At 42.4% G+C, this 27,661-nt stretch overlaps 1 protein-coding gene across 4 annotated transcripts in view; it reads left to right on the forward strand.

Moving 5' to 3' along the window:
* The window catches only part of PLD1 (phospholipase D1), a 206,701-nt gene that overhangs the window by 31,414 nt on the left and 147,626 nt on the right, over nucleotides 1-27,661 (forward strand). Inside the window, exon 1 of one of the 4 annotated variants that reach the window (XM_060640745.3) lies at nucleotides 5,255-7,391. The exons of the other annotated variants lie outside the window; for them this stretch is intronic. The gene's annotated coding sequence lies outside the window, so the exon portion shown is untranslated. Of the gene's footprint in view, nucleotides 1-5,254; nucleotides 7,392-27,661 lie in introns of those variants that run through there. 4 annotated transcript variants of the gene reach the window in all.

Below are 27,661 nucleotides of genomic sequence, written 5' to 3' on the forward strand. Positions count from 1 at the left end.
CCATAGGATATTTAAATAACCAAACCAGACAATAATAGAAAAGTCATCAGGTATGACTAGTTTCCTAATGCATTTGCTGCTGATTGTTCTAGGTGTAGTAAATAAAAATGTTTTTTTCCTAAGCCAGGAGGATCTGAGAAGGCTTTGGGGAGGATGTGGGTTTGGGCTGCCCCAGGAAAAGCTGGGGAGGATTTTAATCTTTTACTGGTCGTCAAGGGAAGGGCATTACAGGTGGGGGCAATGGCACAAACCCAAAGGGGAGGAAGAACTTAGGGGGTTGGAAAAATTGAATAAGCCATTGGGACTGGTGGAAGATGTCTAATGAAGAAGCTGTTTGAGAGCAATACGAAGAAAATAGGGTAGGAACAAAAGTAAGTGGCTTGAGGCTACAGGAAGTGCCACCACACAGGAATCCTTCTGTAGATTGGGCAAGCTAGGCAGGAAGTGCTTCTGGGTGGTTAGGAAAGAAGGTAACCTATCAGGGGCTTGTTGCTGCCAGATTCAGTCCTTCCTTCCCCTGCAGGGGAGGTGGCCAGGGAGTTACCCTCCAGGGCACTCACAGTGGATGGCTGTGTTGACTCCATGTGCCATGGACAGGCAGCAGCAGCAGGAGGGCTCCATTCTTCCTTTCCAGGGTCTGGAAACCAATTTTGAACTTTCTTTTTTACTCACAAGAATTCCCATTCTAGTTCTTAGGTGATGGGAGTAGAAGGCAAGTGATCATTTTTACTATGGCTCCTTATTGAAGAAAGAAAGAATAGGGAACTTAGAAATTAAATGCCCATTAATAAACATAATAATTTATGTTTTTTTAATGTTATTTATTTTTGAGAGAGAGAGAGAGAGAGAGAGAGAGAGAGAGAGAGTGAGTGCAAGCAGGAGAGGGGCAAAGAGAAGAGACACAGAACCCGAAGGAGGCTCCAGGCTCTGAGCTGTCAGCACAGAACCCGACACGGGGCTCGAACTCCCGGACCGCGAGATCATGACCTGAGCTGAAGTCAGACACTTAACTGACTGAGCCACCCAGGCTCCCCATAATAATTTTTTTTTAACATGCATGTTAAGAAATAACTTGTTTTTCAGAAGACCATACTATATTGGTCATATAAAGCCATATTCTAAAAAAATTTTTTTTTAACGTTTATTCATTTTTTGATAGAGACAGAGCGTGAGTGGGGGAGGGGCAGAGAGAGAGGGAGACACAGAATCCGAGGCAGGCTCCAGGCTCTGAACTGACAGCACAGAGCCTGACGCAGGGCCTCGAACTCACAGACTGTGAGATCATGACCTGAGCCACAGTCGGACGCCCAACCAACTGAGCCATCCAGGTGCCCCAAAGCCACGTTCTAAAAAGGAAATGCATGCATTGTATGAGAAGGGGCCAAGTATTCTGTGAATTGATCAGGTTATTAAAAAATAAAGATAGATTATTTAGTCAACCATGAGATTAAATATATCATAAAATATTAATGATACAATTTTGTGTAAATTGCAGTAACGTAAAAGGGTGTTTGTACCTACACCTTAAGTTTCTTCTTATTACCAAGTTACAAAATGTTGGTACCTTTTGGGGGGTTAGAATATATTATAAAGCAATTTGTGGCTGTTAAGAAAATGACCCTATAAAAGTAAAAGAAGGAAAATAAAATATAGACATGAGCCACGACAGATGTTGCAGAGTAGGGAGTGGATGTGAAGACAAAAAGCGATGTTGTTGTTAATGCAGCCCTGGCAACACGCGTCACAGATTAAATAATGAACGCCAGTTAGTGGGCACAGCGAGGAGGGAACAGAGAGGGTATTGTTTCGGCTTGTCTATCTAATTTCAGACTAATTGCTTAAGTACAGGCTTCTGTTCTGGTTATAGCCAAAGGAAAATTGAACAGTTGAAATACTGTAAATTTTGTAACTCACCCTGGATCACCAATCAGAACTAAACGAAAGAGCTTTGAGCAAAGAATGGAAATCAGTTGTTACCCTTGCCTGCAGATGGAAGCCTGGAGAGCAGCAGGATGCACTCAGTAAGCTCTGTACTCGCTATTCCTTCCTCTCTGGATCGGGTTCTAGCTGATTTGATACAAGGGATGGACTCTCATGTACTCTTCTGTGCTCAGGGCTGCAGCCCCATAGAGCAGGTGGTGGATGCCAAGTCCTCCCCACACCCCCACGCCCACCCTGCCCGGGAGTGGTGTCTTCCTGGGCTGCGGCCTCTCTGAAGTTTCAGGCAGTTGGGGTAGACTTTTCCTACTCTGGGTCTTTGTGACGAGCTACTGAGCCGATAAATGTGAAAGCACTTTGCTGACACAAATGAAGGGATGACTATTTTTAGGGTGTGCAGTTGGTGGAGGAAAGAACACAAGTCAGAGGTCCTGGGTTGAATCCTGGGTCATCTCATACCATGTCCCCCCTTTTCTGAATTCCTTTTTGAAATATCTTCCTGTGGTTTTTTTCTTTTCCTCCTTAAATCGGATAGAGGTTCTTTACTTCTGTGTGTGTGTGTGTGTGTGTGTGTGTGTGTGTGTGTGTGCGCGCGCGCGCGCCCCACGGGACACCTTTGGCATTCTAGTGAAGTTAATGTATCCCTTTTCAGAATAATGTTTAATGCGTAACTCAAACGTCTAAACTTAAATGCTTAAAATTCAAATGCATGGGATTACAAAGGAAGCCAATGATAGGATATACAGTTATCTGTAGAGCAAAAGATATGTGGTATTGTTACATACATCCTTTATTAATGCATTCCACACCAAGAACTAGTGGCAGGTCTGGGAACTACTGTCATTTGGAAGTAGAGATGGGTGGAAATGTTACTTTGAGGTACTTGTAATAACTGTAATGTGATATGTAGATATCTTTTGATTTCTACTTGTGATAAGTTACCAGTATGGCTTCTTTTAGCATGGATTGTTGCCTGCATTTGTAAAAGAAGGAAACCCTCAATTTCAGTTGGAGGTTCGTAAAAATTAAAATGAAAATTTTCTCCCACTCACATTTTGAATTCTGTTCGAGATCTCCGAAACACCTTGCCTTAGACTTTACCCTTGGGGCGCCTGGGTGCCTCAGTTGGTTAAGTGTCCGACTTCGGCTCAGGTCATGATCTCGTGGTTCCTGAGTTCAAGCCCCACATTGGACTTTTTGCTGTCAGCATAGAGCCTGCTTCAGATCCTCTGTCCCCCTCTCTCTTCCCTCCTCGCCACTGCCTCTCAAAAATAAACATTAAAAAAAAACCCTTGGGGTGCCTGGGTGGCTCAGTCAGTTGAGCGGCCAACTTCGGCTCAGGTCATGATCTCGCGGTCCGTGAGTTCGAGCCCTGCGTCGGGCTCTGTGCTGACAGCTCAGAGCCTGGAGCCTGTTTTGGATTCTGTGTCTCCCTCTCTCTGACCCTCCCCTGTTCATGCTCTGTCTCTCCCTGTCTCAAAAATAAATAAAAACGTTAAAAAAAATTAAAAAAAAACCCCAAATCCTTTCCCCTTTACTCTTGTGGCTGGTACTCTTGGGGGCAGACCCCCTGTTGCTGCCCTCCAGCTGCAGCCATCCTTTCTCTGCAGTGCCTACTAGATGTGCACCTCTATCCAGGCAGGGGACTGGAGCTCCAGACCTGTATCTCCTGCACATCCACCCTGGATGGCCCGAGGGACCTCCCACTCGGCCTCCAGAGTCCTAACTCCTGGGCCCTTCCGTGCCCCTCTGCTCCTCCTCCCGTGTTCCCAGCTCTGCAGATGGCCTCAACAACCTGCACCTGTCTCAGGCCCCAAACCCAGCTTGAGCAAGGGAACTAGCAAGCGCCACTGCTGCCTGTGTTACTGCCCCAGCGTCCTTGGGGAAGCTTGGGAAAGTGTAAACTTTTACATTTGAAAGCACTGGTCTGCCCTTCCTTCTACTTGGAATGTCTTAATTTCTACCCCACCCACCCACTCCAAAAGGCCTCGATCCTTACTTTATTTTTCCAGTGCACACATCTGGTCATTTTACCATTGAAACTCTCTCTCTTTCTCTCTCTTTTTTTCCTAAGAATTTTTTTTAATGTTTATATATTTGTTTATTTTGAGAGAGAGAGTGCACGTCCAAACACATGGGTCCAGAGGAGGGGCAGAGAGAGGGAGACAGAGGTTCCAAGGTGGGCTCCACACTGAAAGCAGAGAGCCCAACGTGGGGCAGCAGAGAGCCTGTTGTAGGGCTTGAACTCAAGACCAGCGAGATCATTACCTGAGATGAAGTCAAAGCTTGATGGACTGAACCACCCAGGCGCCCTCTGGTTTAAACTCTCTTGATGTCTCTTAGCCTCTGTGATATGACATCAGAGGGCTCGGGCCTCCCTTGCAGCATTTTCTTCTGCTCCCTGTGGTCCCTTCAATGGCCTGTTCACTATTTCCCCCTTTTCTTTGGAAGGCTGAATGGGTGCTCTCTGCCTCGGGATCCCTTACCTGCCATGTGGCCTTCTGTTTTCAGCTCTGTGGCTGCTTCCCTGCAAAGCCTTGCCCGGTCTACACCATCATGAGGACTGTCTACAGAGCATTTCTCCTCTCCCAACTCCCCCTCCCTTGTGTCTGACCAGAGTCTGGCAGGGTTTCCCAAGTGGTATGTACCTAGAAGGACAGAATGATTAAAGTACGTGGTTAGGAACATTTACTTCAGAGCCAGACTGCTTGGATTCTAATCCCAGCTCCACCAAGGGCAAGGTACTTACCCTTTAGGTGCCTTGGTTTTCTCATCTGTAAGGCTGGTATTATAAGATAGTGGTGGGGGAAAAAAAAAACAGTGGTGAGATTTAAATGAGTTAATACTTGTAGAGCAGTTTAGAACCATGCCTACCTTATAGCAAGAACTTAAATATTAGCTATTAGCTTTAGTTTCAGTGATGTGGCTTGGGCTTATTAAGAAGTCACATCCTGCTTGGGGTGCCTGGGTGGCTCAGTTGGTTGAGTGTCCTACCCTTGATTTTGGCTCAGGTCATGATCCCAGGGGTCGTGGCATCGAGGTTCTCTCTCTTCCTCTTCTTCTCCTCCTCTCCCTTGCTCATGCACTTTCTCTCTCTCTAAAATAAAATAAAAAATTAAAAAAAGTCACATCCTACTATACTGTTTTTTCTGGGTTTTTACTCTAGTGCAATTTGTTTTTTTTTATTTTTTTTATTTTTTTTTATTTTTTAATATATGAAATTTACTGTCAAATTGGTTTCCATACAACACCCAGTGCTCATCCCAAAAGGTGCCCTCCTCAAACTCTAGTGCAATTTGAAACCAAGTATTTATTCTTCATCTCCATTGAGGTTGATATTGTACATGGATTTTTGGCAGAAATAATTTGTGTGAGACAAAAGGAAATACTTTTGACAGGAAAAATCTTAGGGATACAGCCTTTTAATACAGTGATGGACACTGTCCCACCAGTACTTAGCTGGTTAAGTTGGGGGTTTATCCATATTTATTCCATTTCAGAGATTATGTTGACTGGCATTTTACTTGCAGATTTTTGGGTAAAGGAGGGATCAGCATTATTTATCAGAGGATTTTTCTGGGAATGTAAATCATTGTATATATTTGCAAACCAGAACTACCGAAGAGATGGTTTTGAGTGTAATCACTTTTTTTCTTTTTTGCATGAGTATTTTCATATCTTCAAGAAATATTCTGCTCTTGTAGGGGGGACAAACTTTCCTTGAACCTCACCACACACTTATATTGTATGTGACATTAATGCACCCTTATAACAGATCGTCTTCTGCTTTTATTGTGTTTTCTTCCAGCATCAAACTTGTATTTCCCCTGAAACTTAATTGTTCCAGCCTTTTCTTGGTTTTGCCACCAGGTGGGGTTCTGGCTCCTTCTTAAGGCAAGGGCCGCATATCTAGAGGCCAGTTTTCTCATGGAGGTGATTGTCTTGATCCCCTCATTCTAAAGTGACCCCAGGAGAAACCATTGAGCTCACCTGGGAGTGGGTGGGGGAAGCAGGTGGGGCACGTGTGAGGTCTCTGGGGGTCTCCAGGTTTTTCATGCCTGATCTTGTGCTTATGTGCTAACGTCTTCTGTTGCACCGGTTTTGAGAAACTTGATTTTACCAGCAATACCTATATAAATCTGTTTGGCAGGAAATGAATCCAGTGTTCCTTGGAATATTTGGTCCGATGTTATGTCTTAGAAGAAACAATAGAATTAGAGAATCTTGACCGTGAAATAGATCTTTTTTTTTTTTTTTTTTTTTAAATCAAGGTGAAGACGTGAAGTAAGCCATTACAACTGACACTGTTCTTGGAGTTGAAAACTAGGGGTAAACTATGTATACGGTACTGTGAACACGTCGTGTTAAAAAGCAGAGGATGGATTTTCATTATTTCTTCAGCAATATACTGGAACTTTATGGACTGTTTGGAGATAGAAATGCCTTTAGGAAATTATCAATTGTACTTTTCTAGAATGAGAAATGAGTTCACATTTCTTCATTTGAAACCATAGCGAGTCCTATTCAGTTCCATTTTAAACTGTAAAGAACTATAATACGACCAAAAAATCTTTTATCTTGTAAACATAACCTAAATATAGATGGTAAAACTGAATTATGAGTGATTTTCAGATTTACAGACACCAAGAGGGAGTCATAAGTTAGAATGATCCTCAGAGGGTAGCTACATTTGAGGCGAGCGTAGCATAATATACAGAAATACTGAATCACTCACTGTGCTGGTCACCTCAAACTCATGTGACATTGTATGTTAACTATACTAAAAAATTAGAAGGTTTTTTTAACACATACTCCTCTCGAACATAAGTTGATTTTTAGACTTTAGTGATTAATGAGATATTAGGCTTATTTAACGCTACCCCTCAAAATTTGAAAACGGTATGTAACTTTGATGCTCAGCAATGGTCCCTTCATGTGTCCCTCTTATGCAAAGTGAAATTGCAGTGCTGTATGTTACACTGTCACCACCATTGAACTTCATCTCATGACCCTAATGGGGAGCGGATCGCATTCCTCCTGTTTAAAATGAATGAGTCACTTTACTACAGCGTCTGAGAGAGAAGGGAGTAAGGGTTCTCTTTGTTTAAGTTTGTGTGTTATGGTTTTCTTAGGCAGCAAGTTCAAAATTGAAGCCTGAAGTCTTTGCTCATGGTGTACGTGGTTTTTATTTCTCACAGCTGCCCAGTGTCTATTTAACATATGGGGAGTGGTTTCAAGTTCATTACTAAAGCTTATAGGCTAAAGTGCTTTGTGGGCTTGGCTATGACTTAAGTTGCCAAGTTCCGAACAAACTGCTTTCCTTGTGTTTGTGGATTCCCTGGGTAGTCCGAGTCCTCCCCTCTGGGCTGGATCAGCTGCTTTGGAGATTAGTTTCATAGTAAAGATTCTTTCTTTAAAGCAGTATGGAGGGACTGCTTTCACAGGGGCACCAGGTTAGTAAATAACATTTTGAACTTTTCTGCTGCATGTGTCAGACTTTCTCTCTGCTGACTGCGGGCGATGACATGACAGCATAGCATTTGTGCCATCGCTGTGTTCTTGTAGAAAATGATGTGAGTTCGTGGAGGTTTGGAGGTTATGATTCTCCTTATCACATATGCGTTGTTTGGCAATATTACATACACATGGGAGCTAGAATGAAATGGCATTTATGTGGTGGATTTGTAGTCCGGAGATTTGGACTTGTTTGTAAGCATTTTTAGTTCCTTTTTCCGAATTCCTTTCTTTCTGCCCTCCTGTTAAGTCTTCTAGGCATAAGTGTGATTTTTATACATGGCTGATTGTACTGTTTTTGAACATGCGGTGGCCTTGTGCTACCCTCCAGCTAGCGATGTCGTGCCTCACACCGTTGTGCAAAATTGCCTGGTGCCCAGTTTTCCCTTGGGCCTACTTAGAGTTACAATGAACCAGAATGCCGTTTTCATTTTGTCTTTGAAGAGTCTGACGTTTTTCTAGAATGCCTCCTAAAATACCCACATAACTATTGATGTGGGAACCGTGTACAGGTGCATAGTTGTCACTGTTTTCATTCTCGAGCAATTCCTCACAGTCTGAGACTCCTTCTGGAGTAAATCTGATGGCAAAAATGGAGCGTGCCTTGTATTGCTAATAGTAATAACACGAAATTCAGTACGTAAGTACCAAGAGAGTATCTTCTTTAATTTCATTAACTTAAAGACCTAGAGAGCAGTTTTACCTTAATTAATTTGTCACCAAAGCAATCCAGCAAGAAATTGTTCTGCACGAGTAAATTGGATGATGTTTTACAGTTTGTAACACTCTATAAAATATTCTTGTGTTTATGTTACTTTAAGTGTGCTTTGGTTGGAAGTAATGTGCGAGTGTTTTAAGATAATGCTAATATGCCTCTGTTATTGCCCTTTTCTTCTGCTCTTCCCCCCCGCCGCTGGGAAATACAGTGTATTGGAAGGGATCTGTTCTTCCCTGTTCTCCTCTGTTCAAAAAAATAAAATTGAGGGAGAAGAGAGACAGAAAAAAGAACTTTGAAAAAATCTTTGCGGTGACATGCTAAATTTTAAGGACGCTACTTCCTTGAGGATCACAGTTTCCATATCTGCTGAGGCTGAAGTTATAAAGTTATGACTGCATGCCATTTCAGGATCACAAATTTGATTGTACTTTATACCTTCAAGATACAATTGTACAGCTAATGATTGCCCCTGCCTCTGCAGGTCTTTTCTTAACAGCAAATCCACTGGGTCATTTTAGCTTTCAAAACAAAACAAGACAAAAAGGCAAAGATTGCTGTAACTTGCTTAATATACACTCTTACTGCATATACGTACTCTTTATTATACTGTTATTAATAATTAAATGCTCTTAATTTAAAATTTAAAGGAGGACTTTTGTCAGCATGATTATTGCTGCCCAGTGATTTTTCAAGAACAATGTTAAGAACATTTTGCTCACTGATTACTTACTTGTGTTTAGTCGGCATAGATAAAAGTCTTCAAAAGCTCACAGGAAACTCATTTGTGTCTGGTCGATCTCAATTTCTGTGTTCCCAAGTGCTTCACAGTCTTTCCTCTAGAGAAGATACCCAAACAAAATACCACTGAGTAGAAACACAAATAAACAAATGTAGCAAAGTATAGGAGAAACTCCCTGAAGGCCAGATTTTAGGGTTTTCCCAAAGAATATTCATTACGTTTCCTTCAAACATGGGGAGAAAAAAAAGACCATACATACAGTAGGGTGTTCGAAATCTGTAATTTGAGGATAAAGTAAGCAAATCTTATTCCTGATTCTAGGTTTGAAACTTGCATTGTAATTCTTGTTCTCATCTTGCTGGACTAGTTTGGTTTTGTTACAACTCTGCCTTTTGCCTAGAATCAAGTAGAGACGGGTATTTTTCTCATTCCATACCATCTAATTTTAAGTGAAGCTTTGAGCTGATTAATTTATATCAAACTGCTTTCTTGTTGGAATTCAAAGTACTCTAGATGTCTCATAAATCTCAGATGGCTTGTGAACCTAGCTGATAATGCATAAGCGTGTGATCCTTATTTTCTTTTAAAACGATTCAGAGCTTCGAGGTTGGAGACAAATCCTCAGGCAAACCATTTCAGTATGAACTGGCCCACACACTGGGAAAACTGACTGGCGGTAGAAGATAGGCACTCAGAGGAAAGAAATGAATACATAGAAGTAACTGTGATATCAAGAGTCGGTTGGTTTTCTGACTGCTGAACCTTGATAAATCTATTCATGGCCCAGGTGGCTCTCATTCCCACCCCTAGTTGGGATCTTTTCGGTGCCCCTTTGGGGAGGTGTTATTCTGTGGTTTCTGGCCTTGGATTCATGGTCTTTCTTGTGCCTAACCCCCAGGTTCTGGCTCAGCCCTGCTCACTGACGGTGGCGATGCACAGAAGTCCCGTGCTTGTGTATCAGAAAGTGGGGAGGACTGTGGTGCCACCCACCCCAGACATTCAGTATTTAATAGTGACAGGAAAACTGACTTCCTGGGCGGATTTTACTCCCGAGGCTGATCTGACTGACCACAATCCTCTCCATCCAGTTCCCTCTTTCTTTTGGAAAAACCCCATTTAAGTTTTACAGTCTGGCACTTCTTTTCTTTTTTTTCTTTTTAATATACTTTTAAATGTTTATTTTTGAGACAGAGAGAAAGACAGTATGAGCAGGGGAGGGACAGAGAGAGAGAGAGAGACAGAGAGAGAGACAGAGAGAGAGAGAGACAGAGAGAGAGAGAGACAGAGAGAGAGAGAGACAGAGAGAGAGAGAGACAGAGAGAGAGAGAGACAGAGAGAGAGAGAGACAGAGAGAGAGACAGAGAGAGAGACAGAGAGAGAGACAAAGTCTAAAGCAGGCTCCAGGCTCCGAGCTGTCAGCACAGAGCTGGACGCGGGGCTCGAACTCATGGACCGTGAGATCATGACCTGAGCCAAAGTCGGATGCTTTACTGACTGAGCCACTCAGGCACTCCTACAGTCTGGCATTTCCGGAGGTAGAGTGGAAATAATAGTCCTAGCAGGAACGGTAGAGGTAGTGGTGGTAATAATAATACAGTAATAACAACAACTAATACCAAAACCATTCCCTAAGGGCAGTCCCTGTCCTGAGCCTCTTCTCTGTTTCTCACAACAACCCCAAGAGGCCAGTTGCCCTTATCCTCATTTTATAGTTGAGGAAACTGTCCCAGGAAGATTCTGTCATTTATCCCAAGTCATAGCGGATAGCAGCATTAACAGTGCTGTGCCTCAGAGAAGTGCTCTGGTGGGAAGAAAATTTAGTACGAGAAGTTCATGTTCTGGGGAGCTATAATCCAATATTTGTTATTAATGAGAAACAAACAGGTGAGCACTGATACCTGTGTCACTCTTCACACTCAGAGATGCTTCTGTTGACTCACTGTCAACCGGTAAGGCATGTCCTTTGTGTTCTTACTCTACTGGGTGGGAGGTGGGCTTGTACTGTTTTCTCACCAGCATTGTTCTGCTGGTGACCAATGGCAACACACAGAGTTTGCCCATGGTCGGTAAACGAGACCAATGGCGACCACGGAGAGTCATGACCATAGAGAGTCAGCCCACAGCATTGAACATTGTCTTTTGACTACATACTTAAGCTCATCTTGGAACTTCTGAGACTTTTAAAGGCTAAAATAATAAAACTGCTAAGGCTAGGAACTTGGATCTTCTGATTGTTTACCTTAATTTGGCCTGTATGAGTGTCCTCCTCATTCCTGCCCAGTATGATTTCCTGCTGATAATCAAAGCTCTGGTTATTTTGTCAGTCCTGGAGGCTTTCTGAGGCCTAGTGGAAAGCCAAGAATATGAGACAAGTGTTTCCTTTAAAAACGTAAGTGTGTATTTGAAAATGTTGGGCAAATAGCTTACTTTAGCTTTTGCTAAAACTTAGACGTGTGACAAGTTTGGAGTCCTTTTTTTAAAAATCTTTTTTTTTGTGTTTATTTATTTTTGAGAGAGAGAGACAGAGAGAGACAGAGTATGAGAGGGGGAGGCAGAAAGAGAGGGAGACACAGAATGCAGAGCAGACTCCAGGCATGAGCTGTCAGCACAGAGCCCGACGCGAGCTTGAACTCACAAACCGTGAGATCATGACCTAAGCCGAAATCGGGCGCTTAACCAACTGCGCCATCCAGTGCCACAAGTTTGGAATCTTTAACAGTATTTGAAAACATAGCCCATAGATTAAGGAATTATGTTTAAAGAGAAAAGAAGGAAAGAAAAGAAATCAAACAATAAAGATTTGGATCTTTGGATGGGGGGGAAGCACTTTCTCATTCTAAAACCAATAGAGAAATCACAAAAGGAACAGGGTAATAGATTGGAATTTTCCAGGTAGGAGTATAAAACATTTTAAGTACAAAAATACTAACTGAAACATTACTTATTATCATAAAAAGTTGGAAGTACTCAAAACATACAGTAGAAGAAAATTGTATGATGGACCATTATGCAACTATTACAATTTTGCAATGGTATGAAAAAAGTGTAATAGCAAGTAGTGATGACAGATATTTAATTTAAAACACTTAAAATTAAACCATTTGTGCACCACGTACTTGGCCCTATTTAAAATCTACATATCTCTGTCTGTATTATGCTTAAGGCGATAGCAGGAATGATGGTCACCTTAAGTTAATAAAGGTTTAGGGATTATTTTGAAGTTGAGACTTTCTGGTAGTTTGTATTTTCTTCTCTATATATACTTTTCTGCATATTAATATTTTTAAACAGGATTATAGTTGAAGAAAAAAAAGAAAACTACTTATGAAGAGAAAAAAATGAGAACAGTATGTACCAAAATTTAATTGCAGGTTAACATCACCCATATTCTATTTAATTACAATGGCGGCTTTAAGAATGATTTTAATTTTCCTCAGCTTGTAAATCTAAGATTTTCTTTCATAAGAAATTATAGTTTTTATAATAAAAATTAAAATAGATTAAGAGTGACAGGTTAGATGAGGCAAGATCAATTTTTATAAAGGATGAGATAATTTTACTTTGGAGAACAATTATTTCACTACGTTTATGCATTATTTTAGGAAATTGCCTTTTGATTTTTATCTATCAGGTTTAAAGTTTTAGTCAGTGATTATAGCCAATGCAATTTTAAGGTAGAGAGTTTATTTAATAAGGGATGTGGGAGGAAGCTCACTTAAATACTTGAAACATCAGTCTAGGAATGACACTTTCATGGATTTCCATTGTGTCTCGAGAACACTTTCCTCCTCATTTTATACTGAAGCCTAGAATGATTGAGTCCCAGAGGCCACAAGGTTCCAGTTGAGTTAGAGTCTTTGGGCCCTTTGAGGTCTTTTGACTCCCCAGGTATTGCTATTTCTAATACTCCATTCTGTCTACTTAAAAACATTTTAGTAATGATGAATGAATATTTCCATTATTTCTGGTTTGGTAAAAATCAAAAGCTAATACCATTCAGCACTTACCTAGTGACATTTGAGAAAGAGGCTGAAGGCCCGTTAACTGCTTCCAAGGAAAACTCACCAACTTCATAGGCTTGGTCTTCATTCTCCTCATTGTTGAACATTTTGTTCCTGGGTAAGGCTTATTTACTACACATCTGGTTTTCATGTTTATTCTGGAAGACAGCAGCCACATGGAATGACTAGAGATCACTTGATACTGAGCCCTGGAAAAGTAGTTTCTAATAGCTTTCTTGACATTTATATATCACAAAGTTAACCCCTTTAAAGTGTACAGCCCAATGATTTTTAGCGTATTTACAGAGTTGTGTGACCATCACTGTAATGTAATTTTAGAACATTTTCGTCACTCCAAGAAGAGGCCTCGTACTCCTTCCCTTGCTCCCATTTTTTCCTCCCCCAACCCTAGGTAACCCATATTCTACCTTCTGCCTCTCTAGATTTGCCCACTCAGAATATTTCATGTGAACGGAATCATACATTGTGTGAGAAAGCTGGACATTTTAATTTGATGCTCAAAGACTGCTTAGGTGAATGTGACCTGGCCGCTGTGTGGGCCCTTTCTTCTTCTTCTTCTTCTTTTTTTTTTTTTTTAAATGTTTATTTATTTTTGAGACAGAGAGACAGAGCATGAACAGGGGAGGGGCAGAGAGAGAGGGAGACACAGAATCTGAAACAGGCTCCAGGCTCTGAGCTGTCAGCACAGAGCCCGACGCGGGGCTTGAAATCACGGACCATGAGATCATGACATGAGCCGAAGTTGGATGCTTAACCGACCGAGCCACCCAGGCGCCCCAGCCCTTTCTTCTTAATAGTGTCCTGAGGCATGAGATTGAGATAAAATGAACTCAGTGTTGTTACCTGTTTATTAGATTAAGTGGCTTATTTGTGTTTTCTTTCCCTATATTCAGATTCAAATTAAAATCTTCCGTAATCAGATTTAAAAACTATGTGGGAGTATATAGCCGTTAATATGAGATTGTTGTCGACTGTGTTGCAAAATTGTGAGGTTATACTAGGTAATAGTTGGGGCCTTGAGTGAATCACTTGACTCACTAAGACTTATTTTTTTTAATCTATAAAATATGGGTTAAAACATAAATACTTCCCTTGTAGGGTTCTTATGAGAATTAACTAAAATAATGCATATAAAAGGCCTACTGGGGGCGCCTGGGTGGCGCAGTCGGTTAAGCGTCCGACTTCAGCCAGGTCACGATCTCGCGGTCCATGAGTTCGAGCCCCGCGTCGGGCTCTGGGCTGATGGCTCGGAGCCTGGAGCCTGTTTCCGATTCTGTGTCTCCCTCTCTCTCTGCCCCTCCCCCGTTCATGCTCTGTCTCTCTCTGTCCCAAAAATAAATTAAAAACGTTGAAAAAAAAAAAAATTAAAAGGCCTACTGTAGTTTGATCCTTCATAGGTGTTAAGTGATGTTAGCTATTGTTATTAGTGTCATTTATAATAAATTGTAGAAAGTTATTTTCCTTTGCTTTAAAAAAAAACTTGTTTATGTTTACCCATTTTTGATAGAGCATGAGGGGTGGTGACAGTGATAGAGAGAGAGAGAGAGAGACAGAATCCGAAGTAGGCTCCAGGCTGCGAGCTGTCAGCACAGAGCTTGATGCAGGGCTCGAACTCACAAACTGTGAGATCATGACCTGAAGTTGGATGCTTAGCCGACTGAGCCACCCAGGTGCCCCTATTTTCCTTTGTTTTTTAATGACTACATCTATGCCCTCCTAAGGATTTGAGTTGGCTTGCAAGAATATTTGCATATCATTAAACACACATACAGATATACACAGGGATGAAAGAAAACCAGAGCTGATAAAGTTAGTAGAAAAATAATATCAGAAGAAAGTACAATAAGAATAGTAATGGGGGCGCCCGGGAGGCTCAGTCAGTTGAGTGTCCAACTCTTGATTTCGGCTCAGGTCATGATCTTGTGGATTGTGAGATTGATCCCTGCGTTGGGCTCTATCCTGACAGCGTGGAGCCTGCTTGGGATTCTTTCTCCCTCTGCCCCTCCCCTGCATGCACACAAATGTGTGCTCTCTTTCTCTCTCTCTGTAAATAAATAATAGTAACGATAGCTAACATTTAGGTAGCAGGTTTTCAATGGGCATTTCTGTAGCATCTTTCCTGGCGAATAATGCCAGGGAATAATGCCAGATCAGAAATGGGCAGAGATAATCCAGGAGAGCTTCAGGCCGGGAGGCACCTTGAATGTTCTCTAGTCCACCTTCCTACCCCATACATGAGACATTGCCATCGATGACAACTTGGTGTGGTGTTGGAACTCAGTGTAAAGGTGAGTGTATTGTCTCATAATGTGTATAGCAACTGTTTATTAAGCATTTCCCATGAGCTAAACTCAAATTAGAACCCAAACTGACTCCAAAATGATATAATTATGGTGTAAACTCGTCTGCTCAAGGCAACCAGTTTCCTTGTTAATCGTTCTTTTTTTTTTTACAAAGTTCTTATATATATTAAAGTGCAGTGTGTACTATCCTAGTGCCCCCTGCTCCGATTTTCATAGTACCTTCTACATGGAGAAGCAGACACCTAATCAGACAGTTCTCCTGATATCGGAAGATAACTATCATTCTCTTGCTCAAACATGCGGGGTTCCTTTTCCATTGTTCTTTTAGATTACATAGTCTAACACACTGCAACCATTCCTTTTTCCTGGAATGTGCCTTCTTTCCCAGTAAGTACGCACAGTGAACTCCGAAGCGGTTCTTCAAGATTCCTTTCCACTGTACCTTCCCGGCAGTTACTTTCCCCAGTCCCCAGATCGAGCACTTCCTCCTCTAGGCTCCCACCACACTACCCTTCACACTCTGAGAATTAGTTCTTAAAAGTCTGTCTCCTCCCCTAGACCGTGAGCCTCTGTCAGAGAGCTGTTGACCTTTGTGCTCCTAAACTCCTGGCACCTGACACGTGATGATTGCTCCAGACAGTAGAAGAGAGAATTTTGATCTCACGTCCTATAGATTCCTAACTATATCTGACTTTACAGATTATAGATGTCTTTGGATCAAGGGTGTGCAGGTACACTTTGATTACCTGAGGGCTGAGGTAAAAAACCAAAAAGCCATAGCCTGTGGCTTCTCTCAGACCCAAAGTAGCATCATCTTGGGAAGCAGACTGAAGGTTGGTCTCATTTGGCTCCTGTGCCATTCATTTTCACTTGGTAAAATTCACTGACTGCCTGATGTAAGCATGGTACTTGCTTGTGTGTTGGGTAAGGCTGCTACCCACACCTTTGCTCAGAGAGCTTTAGATAAAATGATTATGACTTTGACAGTGGGGTTGAATCACAAAGTTCACAGTAAACTTAATACCAGTATTCAAGTAAATGCTGATAAGAAGATACAGAACATTCTGTTTCAATGTGAAATTATGGTAGTTTTTCATGGAGTTTTCCTTAAAGCATGGATAGAAGGTTAATTTAAGAAAAAAAATGTGTAACTGGGGCAGTAAGGGCCTGTCACTGGAGTCTTAAATGGATTCATTAAGCCCTAACTAGAACATTCTACATGTGGTAGGTGAGGTGCGGGTGTTATCTGGTCTCAGGAGTTGTGGAGTGCCTACTCTGAGGGCTACTCTGAGGGCTAGACCCTGGGGCCCTACCTCTTGCCATCTGAGTCTGGATTTGCCAGCCTTCTTTATCCACACTGAGTCTTCACCTCCCGTGTGGATTGTTACGATACCAGGCACCCCGGTGAATGCACCTTCTCCTTTAACTTTTTGCCACTTTTGTGCTAGCTTTTCCCTGGAGCTAGCTGGAGCCCGTGCCCTTGGAGGCCGTTGCTGCTCTGAGTGGTCCCCAGAGGTCTGGCCTAGGTCTCGAGGAGGAAGACCGAGGTATAGGATTCTAGAGTTGACGTGGACACAGGGTGTAGCCGTTAAGAGCATGAAGGAGGCTTTTCTGGAGAGTGCTGATGTGGTGCCATCTAGGTGCTGATGGTGCACTTCCTATTTTAGGAAGCTTTCCGTTTCCCAAGCCCCTTCCGTCCTAGAGAGCCCAAAGTGTTATGAAGTCCTCCTGTATGCTGACATGACAAAGTCCTCTCTAGAATAACCATCCTCGTGTGCCAGCTCCATTCCCTGGAACCACGGAGGAAACATCTACTTACATCCACTGGGCTTGATAGGTTTGAAAGGCTTCTCATTTTTGTTCAGCCTAAAAACTTTAGATTCTTTCGACTATTTCTCATACCATGTTTTTCAGACTCTTCTCCACACTTGTCCCTATTCTCTGAATGTCTGTGGTTTACCCTTGTTCTGTGGTCCTCAAATTGAATGTAGTACTGCCAACTGTAGGCTGACTAGCAGGCTGGGATTATCGGCTGCTTTCCTGGATACTGCTCTTCTGATAATGTATCCTAGGAATGCATTAGATCTTAAAAACAGCAATATATCTTTTAAAGTGTTTATTTTTGAGAGAGAGAGAGAGAGAGAGAGAGAGGGCGCGCACGCACCCATATGAGCGGGGAAGGGGCAGAGAGATGGGGACATAGCGGATCCGAAGCAGGCTCAGCACTTACCACAGACAGCCCAATGCGGGGCTTGAACTGCGAGATCATGACCTGAGCCAAAGTCAGATGTTGAACCCACTGAGCCACCCAGGCTTCCACAAATAGCAATATTAACATGTGCCATTTTTGGACAGTTATTATATTTGAAGGCAGTGTGCCAAAGTGCCTTAAATATGTCACTCAATCTTCCCCACACTAAGGCCAGCATTACTGTTGTATTTCCTTGATTTGAAGACACTGTTAAGGGCTAAATATACCATCAATTAAATTCCAGCTTTTCAGGGGAAAAAGAGGAAAGAAAATGCCATCACGTTGAATGTAGATGTCAAGTCCAGTAGTCATGCCAATTTCAGAAAAGTTACAATGCGTGTGTGTTGGGGAAAGGGGGCAGAAAGTACATGTTGGAATCAAGGAAATATGGTATTTTCAGTCTACAGGTAAGGAGGCTGAGCTTAAGGAATTTGAGTAACAGGCCACAGGCTGTAGAATGGAGAACTAGGGTTCAGGTCCAGGTCTGCCGGCTGCAGTGTGTGTTCCTACCATTCACCCTGTTCCTGCCCAAGGCCTGGAAGGTGACGTTAGCTCATCTCCAATTCCCGGGGGGGGGGGGGGGGGGCGTTTCCTCCCAAAACAGCTGTCAATCTAAGCAGCCCCAGCCTGTGCTTGTAAGTGTATTTCAACCTAAACGCAGATATCTGCATTTATCCTTGGCAGTAAACAAATTTCTATGCGTTCCTTTCCCCATATTTTAGTGTGTTGACCACATCAAAGCATATAAATGTTTTTGTGGCTCTACAAACAGTTACTTAGGTATGCCTGAGAGTGGTATGTTCATTAATGCTGCCGGCGATGAGGTTGGTTTAGCACAATTGTTGTAATTTTTTACTACAATCCACTACTGGTCTCATCGGGCCTGGGAATTTGGTTCTGTTTGGGGAAACTCATGTATTTGATGGTCCCATGGCTCCCTGAAGCCCCCATACTAGGCTGACTCAGGCCTGTGGGCTACCCTGTCAGTGTTCCTTCATAGTTAATATGTGTGCTTCTGTTTCTGTGGCCTCTGGACTTGGCCCTGAGTCAGAATCCATGAGGGCCACACTGCGCTAAACTTTGCTCTGCTTCTCACTTGCCCTCTGACTGCACATGCTCACATCTTTCTGTTTTTGTTTTTTTTGTAAAATCCTGGGTTATTTGATGCAGTTTATAGAAAATCTCTGAATCATGATGAAAATCTCTGAATCAGGATGATCATGACAGTAACAGAATAAGTGAGTTGGAAATTAAAAACACTTCTTTTTATAGCTCCATTGTGGTTGAAGGAAGAATATCTTGCGAACTTTCTAAGAGATACCTGGATGATTAATTAACAAGAAATCCAATCCAGTTGTTCTAGTTCTTTCTAGACGAAGACAGAGAGGAAGTAGAAAGTGTCAAGAATGTATAATTGAAGGTTTTAAGAAAAAGAACCTGCCTAGTAGCTTTCAATGACAGAAAGCATAGAACTAAAGAAGATATCTTCAGTGTAGTCTCAGCTCCTGGAAGTGTAGATTTGTCTTTTTTTTTTTAAGTTTATTTATTTTGAGAGTGAGAGAGCATGAGGAGGGGAAGGACAGAGAGAGAGAGAGAGAGAGAGAGAGAGAGAAAATACCAAGCAGGCTCCACACTGCCAGTACAGAGCCTGACACGGGCTCGAAGCCACAAACTGTGAGATCATGACCTGAACCAAAATCCAGAGTCAGACGCTTAACTGATTGATTGAGCCACCCAGGTGCTCCCTGGAAGTGTAGATTTGTCGCTGGCAAACAGATTTAATGTATTTTTTTAAAATGGGAATAAAGAAAAAAGTCAAATATACTCCAAACCTTTTACAAAGACTACTTTTAGTTATGTGCATGGCTTTTATATGTGGAGTTATTAGGCCTTCATAACTCTGTTTAAACAGGTAAGAAATACTGAGTAAAAGTTAACTCCATCAGATGCCTCTTTAGATTTTGACTCGTAGCCCAACATAACTCCCACCTCTTGTGAGAGGATAGTTACTGTCCTGTACTTCTTGGCTAAAAATAGAAGCCACTTTCTGTCTAAAAATGAAGGTGTGCGGCTTAAAAAGAAAACCATGTTGAAATAACTCAAGTTGACATCAAGTTTAAACTCAAATTTAAGTTGACTTTAGTGTCATACTCCAAAAATGTGATAAAGTTGCCTTGATAAGAATTGCCTCCTGGATTGTGAATGAAGGTGGTAATAGTATACAGATCTGGAGGTTTATCAACCCGCAGTATAGCTCTACTCTTTGCCTGATGAGCGATTCAGTATTTGCCACAGCCTTGGTGTGTTTTTACTTGCTACGTGGTAGATACTTCTAAAGACATAAGTTTGGAAATTTTAGAAGGGAGTGGGACTGTAGATCTACCCCTTATAGATGCAGTTTTGCCTCTATTATCAGTTCCCTAGGGATCTTTATAGGTCCTTTAGAATATCTGTGGGCCATTATGCAGGTGAATTAAGGTCTTTTTTTTAAATTTTTTTTTTTTTTCAACGTTTTTTATTTTATTTTTGGGACAGAGAGAGACAGAGCATGAACGGGGGAGGGGCAGAGAGAGAGGGAGACACAGAATCGGAAACAGGCTCCAGGCTCCGAGCCATCAGCCCAGAGCCTGACGCGGGGCTCGAACTCACAGACCGCGAGATCGTGACCTGGCTGAAGTCGGACGCTTAACCGACTGCGCCACCCAGGCGCCCCAAGGTCTTGATAGAGCCGTAGCAAGCTGGTTTTGTTCTCACTGAGTAACCCTTCTGCCATAGTTTCCTTCCCAGAATTTCATTCCTATCATTAAATACATAGTTTTGGAGTAGTCTAAATCCATGTCTTTCAAACTGATGCCCATATGAATCCCCTGGGTATCTTGTTAAAATGCAAATTCTGTTTCTGGGGTATGGCAAAGATTCTGTGTTACCAGCCATCCAACGGACCACACTTTGAGAACCCCAAATCTGAAGGTTTTCACTGTCCGTGCTCCCAGGGAGACAGGTGGTGGGAAAGGGTGAGTGATAAAACACACGTTACATGGAGGAGCCTCATATGTTCATTGCTATGATTACTCTGGCACGTGACCGGCTGAGTTCAGAGAGACAGCAGTGTACATATTGAGAAGCTTAAGGGGCGCCTAGGTGGCTCAGTCGGTCGAGTGTCTGACTTTGGCTCAGGTCATGATCTTGGGGTCTGTGAGTTCAAGCCCCACATCGGGCTTTGTGCTGACAGCTCAGCCTGCTTTGGATTTCGTGTCTCCTTCTCTCTCTGCCTCTCCCCCACTTGTGCTCTGTCTCTGTCTCAAAAATACATAAATGTTAAAAAAAAGTTTAAAAAAAAAAACCAACAACTTTGGGACCTGCAGTCCTCCCTCTGCCCTCCAGCAGTTGGATCACATGGGCACATTACTAATCTCTCTACACCTCAGTTTCTGAATTTGTGGCAGGCAGTTAATATGAAAACCTAGGTTTAAGGTTAAAAGATATAATGCATATAAAGTACTTAGTAAGTGCTTGCTATTCATAGCTATTGGTGGTAATAATTCAGAAAACATTTACTGAACACTTACTACATGCCTGGCATGTTAAGACAGGTATGTAAGGATCAAAAGACACCTCTTTCAACTGGGATTGAATTGGTTTATTTGGAGTCCCTGGAGGTGAGATTAGATCTAAAACTTTTAACTCTAAGTCCAAAGCCCTTCCTGTCTAATTCTTTCTGTGTGCTCACTGGCTGTTTCTTATGATGTGAAGCCACATTAAAACAAACCTGGTTTCAGACAACTTTAAGTAAGTAGAACCCATATACTGACTCTCCGTGAATTCAACATGATCTAACTTTTAAAACCAAAAGTGAGTCCTGTTTGGTTCCTTGGGTTTGCACGAGTTATCTGTGGGGGTTGAGACTGAAGTATAGGTTTTTGTTTTGTTTCTTATCAGCTGAATTGTTTTGCTTGATCAGCGGGAAAGGAGTAATACCAGAGAATAGGCGTTATCGATTTCTATTCTGGTGGATCCTAACCATTCATCTGCCTTCCATTTGCCATCCACTTTTTCAAGTGATTTCAAAAGGACTCGGTCTTTGCATGAACTAACTTGTTTTTCTCATACAGACTTAAAAAATATGCACCCTGCCTCTTTTGCAACAAGGCAGCGCAAATGCTGGGTTGCTGGGAGCTGGGTGTTTTCATTTGTCTTTGGTACCTTTCTTTGCAAAGGAAATGATCACTGCCTCAGAATTTATCTTTTCTTTATCTAATAGGTTTTTTAGTTATTGAGAAATGCAAGCTTTTTTCTGAGATTACAATAGTTTGTGTGTATATGTATGTGTGTTACATACCTTTGTAATTTTTTAAAAAGATACTGGTTTGGCAGAAACTTAAGTGTGACTATTGTGTTTGTTAAAGCATGATAACAACTCACTGAACAGTCTATAGATAATGAAAACAATGGAATTTGAAAATGTTCATTGTAGGCATTGACAGATTGCTTTCTTTTAGTGCTTTGACAATGTCTTTTTCCTTTGTGCCTTTCTGTTTATAAGTTTGTCTTATAACAAAAATTTGTCTAGTTTTGTTGTAAAAACTGTAGAAGTGATTTTTGTACTGGCTAACTCTATAGGATCGTTGAAAATTACCTGCTCTTCTTTGAGTGTTGGTATATGTCGATCGATTTTTTTTTTTTTTTTTTTTACAACTTATTATTCCTGTGTCTTTGTAGATTTTTAAAAAACAACCACTTCATCGGGCTATAATTCACAAACCATAGAATTCACCCACTTGAAGTGTACAGTTCCAAGTTTTAAGTATATTCACAAAATTGTCTTTGCAGATTTTTGCCAGTCCATTTTTCTTTCCTCTTTGTACTGTGTACCCCAACCCCCTTCATTTTACCATTCCTTTAACGACTTTTCTTGCTACTTATAGTTTTGGGCATATATAGGTACCCTGACAATGCTAAGAAGCTACATACTTCCTGATTACACTGTGGTTTTTTATTAACTTTATATTAGTGCCATTTTAATGATGAATCATAATCTGTCAACTGTGTCCATGCGTTATTAAGCCTGGCATGTTTCTCGTTACTCCTCTATCCTTCCTTCCTGCAAACCTCACCCTCCACCATATCCAGTTTGGCTTGTTTACTTTAAATATTGCATTGATTCTAAAATGTGACAGAACTGAACTGGGATGGTTCCATTAAGACTTCACACAGTGGAAACTCCTCTGGAAATGGTTGTTCACTATAGTAACTGTATAAGCAGAGCCAGCTTTCTGTTCAGCTCAGTATCTTTTTTTTATTTGTGAAAGAACACCATTGGCTGGCTAATAAAAAAGCAACCAATTGAAAGCAGTGTTACTTATCTGACAAAATTCTATTTGGGGCAGTCCACCTTATTATTATTGAATGCTTTTTAGCTCCAGGCCTTCAGCATCTAGAGGAGGGGATAGGGGATGGTGGGTGGAGACTTTGAGATAAAGTCTAAATGCATTAATCACCTGCCTAGACCCTATGCTCATCTACATGACACCTTTTTTCATTTCCTTATACCTGCCATGGTTTTGGATGTGAAATATAGTCATCATGTTGAAGACATATTTAGAATCTGGCAGGACTTATTAATTGATTGGATATAGAGAATTAAGGAGAGATAATTGCTAAGGATGAGTTCCAGGGTTCAGTTTTTCAGGGTAGATATTTGCAGTTCATTCAGAAAGGAAATGTAAGATGAAGAAATGTTCTGGGATTTGGAAGATGATGGATTCTTTATTATAAACTTTTTTTAAAATTTTTACTTATTTTTGAAGGAGAAAGAGAGAACATGAGCAGGGGAGAAGCAGAGAAAGAGGGAGACACAGAATCCAAAGCAGGCTCTAGGCTCTGAGCTGTCAGCACAGAGCCTGACGTGGGGCTCAAACTCATGAACCATGAGATCATGACCTGAGCTGAAGTCGGACGCTTAACCTACTGAGCCACCCAGGCGCCCCAAGATGATGAATTCTTTAAAAAAAAAATGTTTATTTATTTTTGAGAGGGAGTGAGAGAGGGAGCAAGAGAGAGGCAGGCAGAGCATGAGCCAGGGAGGGGCAGAGAGAGAGAGGGAGACAGAATCTAAGCAGGTTCCAGGCTCTGAGCATTAGCACAGAGCCTGACGTGGGGCTTGCACTCATGAACCGTGAGATCATGATCTGAGCCTAAGTCTGATGCTTAACCGACTGAGCCACCCAGGTGCCCTGGAAGATGATGAATTCTAATTTGATCATATTGAGTTCATCCAACGGGGAAGTTCATAGGCAGATGGATATATGGTTCTGAAGCTTAGGAGGAAGAACAAGGCTGGAAACAAATATTGAGGGCCCAGTAGATACTGGTGACTAGGAATACAGAGATGGCTTCTGCCTTCAGGAAGCTTCCAATCTTCCAGAAGAGGCAGAGGCATGGACTCTGTGAAGAGGAATGTACTCAATGGTGTTTTCCCCCAGAAGCCATTGAAATACCAAAGAAAGGAAATCTCAGCATGCATTGTAACTGAGAGGTGGGTAGAGTGGAAAAGCATGATCCCAGGACTCTGGAAAAATACTAGCATATAAAATTGAGCAGAAGAATAGCCTCCAAGAAAATTCCATCTCAGTGGCTGGAGAAGGAGGAGGACCCCTGGAAGAATGTGGGAGCATGAAAGCCAAGAGAAGACATGGAGTCAAGAAGAATGGAGTGCAGGGTTATGCAATAGGAAGTTAACAGAAAACACGCACGGGGAGGTGACCTTTGGGTGGCACAGTATACGGGTGCTTCCGGACTTTGGTGAAAGCTGGCAGAGTATAGAGGTAGAAGCCAGGTGCAGTGGGTTGAAGGATGAAGGATGAGGGAGGAATGATGAAATACAAGGAGTAAGTAGACAACTTTCTGAAGCAGTTTGCCTCTAAACAGGGGGAGCTAGTAGGATAGAGTCAGCTGAGGTTGGAGTCCAGCTGTATGCTTCTTCTGCACCCATGTTTAAAAACCCCAGGGAGGGGGACACCTGGGTGACTCAGGTAAGCATCCAACTTTGGCTCAGGTCAGGATCTCCTAGTTCATGAGTTCGAGCCCTGCATCAGGCTCTCTGCCATCGGTGCAGAGCCCGCTTCAGATCCCCTGTCCCCCTCTGTCTGCACCTACCCTGCTCGCACGCGCTCTCTCTCTCTCAAAAAAAATATATGTGTGTATATATACGTGTGTGTGTGTGTGTATATACGTGTGTGTGTGTGTGTATATACGTGTGTGTGTGTGTATATACGTGTGTGTGTGTGTATATACGTGTGTGTGTGTGTATATACGTGTGTGTGTATATATATACACACACATACATATATATACATATATACGTATATACGTATACATATACGTATATACGTATATATATTAAAAAAAAAAAGAAAACCTTGGGGAGGGGGCCAAGAAGTCAGAGAATTGAATTGGCCCAGGGTTCGGTTTTTCAGGTGATTGCAGCGGAAGGACAGTGGGACCATCAAGGAGAGGTTTTCAGCAAGAGAGGAGTTAGAGTCGTGGACCATGTGCTCTCAGCTGGATGAACAGGGGCATAAGGGCTGGCATGGGCTGTGGGAGCAGGAACAGCTTGTCCAAGGTGCAGTCGTTGCTGGGTGTCAAAGGTGTGCTTGGATACAAGTTGGATACAGGCACCTGTGAGGAGCCTGAATGCAAAGAGTTAATCAGGCAGTCTTGCTGCTATTCCACCAAAATAGATGGCGGTCTCCTGGTTTTAAGAATGAAAGAGTCACAGGGCAGATCTGTAGCCATTTCATCATGAGCCCTAAATTTGAGGTGTTTTGCGGGCTTGGTGGGAGAATACGATGCCACTAATCATATGTGTTCATCCATCCCACCAGAGGAAGATGGAAATGGTATCTCTATTGTCCTGGCTATGTTAGTTCTTTTTCTAGACTGACTTCTTTTGTTAAAAATTAATTAAAATCTGTTTATGTCCCTTCTAATAAGTAGTTTGGTTAGGCACAAAGCATGTAGAACAGTTTCCAGCTATCAGGTTTTGATGAGGAGAGTTTATAGAGTATTGTGTCCCTCTGAATATGAAGATAGTAGCTTACAGGGAATGGACAGAGCAGGGAATGTGACGTTTAGGAGTCATGATATGAGTCTCAGACCTAATACTTAACACGGTATGACCCTGGTCGGACCTCTTAATCATTTTAAATCTTTGCTTCTTCAGCTGAAAAGGAGGTGAAAAATAATAGTTTGCCTGCAGAATGAGGAAAATCAGATATGATGTATATGTGAAAAATGCTTTGTAATCTGGAAAGCAGTATGCTCACTGCTTTTGCCCATATTGTGAGCTGTTCTAAGTCTTAATTCACATTTATTCATTCCTCCTTTGGTCTATAGTTACTGAGAGTCCAGAAGACACTAGGAACTGGGAATCTAGAGATGACCTCTCCCTTCAGGGAACTGGGAATCTTCTAGAGGAGGCAGAGACCAAGCAGAAAGAGTGTTCTCAGTGGACTCCCCTAAATGCTGTAGAAGCAGTGAGCAGAGGCATCTAAAACAGCCTGGGAGGTCAGGGGAGGCTTCCTGGAGGAGGTGGCACCTGTGAGGAGCCTGAATACAAAGAGTTAATCAGGAAAAGAAGGAGGGTGGAAGAAGGCAAAGCTACAGAGGGAGCAGCCTTTTGGGAGGCTGAGAGGTCGGAGAGCATGGAGCATGTTTGGCTCAGTCCGGCTGAGCAGGGAAACATAATACCTTCCAAAGCTTGACTGTGAAATAACAGCAAAAGAGAAGCAAGAAGTACAGGGGACCATACGTATAAATGAGGTGCTTTGAGGATGTTTTAAGTGGTAATAGGAAGAAACATGAGAGCAGGGAGGTTGATAAGGGAGTTGATTAATGGAAAGGAGGGTTTGAAAGAAGCCCGGGCTTGAGAGCTGGGTGAAGTAGGAAGAGGGGCCGTCTTCTGGGGCTTTGGTGGGAAGGAGGCAAATACATGGAGTAAGGTGAGGAGCAACGAGAGGGTTCCTTCCCTAAAGTGCCTCTTCTCACAGTGTAGGAAGATATGTGAGGTATTCCCAGAGCCCAGCACGGTGGGTGCTCAGGACCTTGTGGTTGCTCAGTGAATAGCTGCTGATTGAATTACCATCATCCTGGCCGCTTGAGAAGCCCCACAGACAGAGTGGCGTGACTGGAGAGCACAGTGATGTGCCAGTCTGGCTGGCACGCACTGCCTGTCTCCAGTGCACTGAAGTTGGGCAGCCTCTCTTGCAGTTTGCCATTGCTTGTTAGCGCCGATACGGTCCCTGTGCTTTTGATCCCCAGGGATGTTGCAGAGTTGGGTGTCGCTAGAAAATTCTGTTCCTTAGCGACAGTCACGGGAGTGACGGTTTCTTGAGCAATCCCACACTAGTTTTTTCCAGTGAGGCTGGCAGCCTGTCCACACCTACTGAGCGGAGTCTGGCTGCAGCCGAGACAAAAGCGGTTCATCCTGCCTATCTGGTCGTCCTTCTTACACATACTGGACGTGGTTCAGAGCTGCACTATGTGGAAACAAGCCGGCCACAAAACAGACTTGTGTGAGCATGCAGGGGACAAAAGAGGCCTGAGTTCTAGACTTGCCTCTGTTTTCTCTGCATGACCCTGGGCCTCTGTCTTCTCAGTGCATTGAAGGAGGTTGGACCAATCGATTGCACAGATCATCATCATCACTGACCAAGTTTTGTATCCGTTGGTTTCATTAGTCCAGAGATTGTATCCTCAGTTCTTACTTCGTGTCTGCCATGAAATATATGTGCCACAGGTATATTGAATCAGATTGCATTAGCTTTTCTTTCTTCTCAGGTACGTGCATATGCGCAAAGTTAAATAGTGCCCGTTGATCATGTAATTTACTTGTTCGTTCAGTTCATTTCTTCTCAACAAGTGCTAAAGATCTGAGACAGATCATACTTGACGTCTTTCAGAAATGGCAAGGAGCTTGAAACCCCTGAAGAGAGAGTTCAGAGGAATTGAGAAACTTTCCTGAGGCTCAGAGGAGACAGCAGCTGTGCTCCCATAGTGGGGCTGGCCATGGGGATATGTCTAGAGAATCTGTACACAAGTTCGACACATTGTCATTCGGGGTCTCCAAGGAGCTTACAGCTCAGGAAGAATGAAACAGACACAGACAGATGACTTCAC

This window comes from Panthera onca, chromosome C2, assembly GCF_046562875.1.
Source record: "Panthera onca isolate mPanOnc1 chromosome C2, mPanOnc1 haplotype 2, whole genome shotgun sequence".
NCBI classification, from domain to species: domain Eukaryota; kingdom Metazoa; phylum Chordata; class Mammalia; order Carnivora; family Felidae; genus Panthera; species Panthera onca.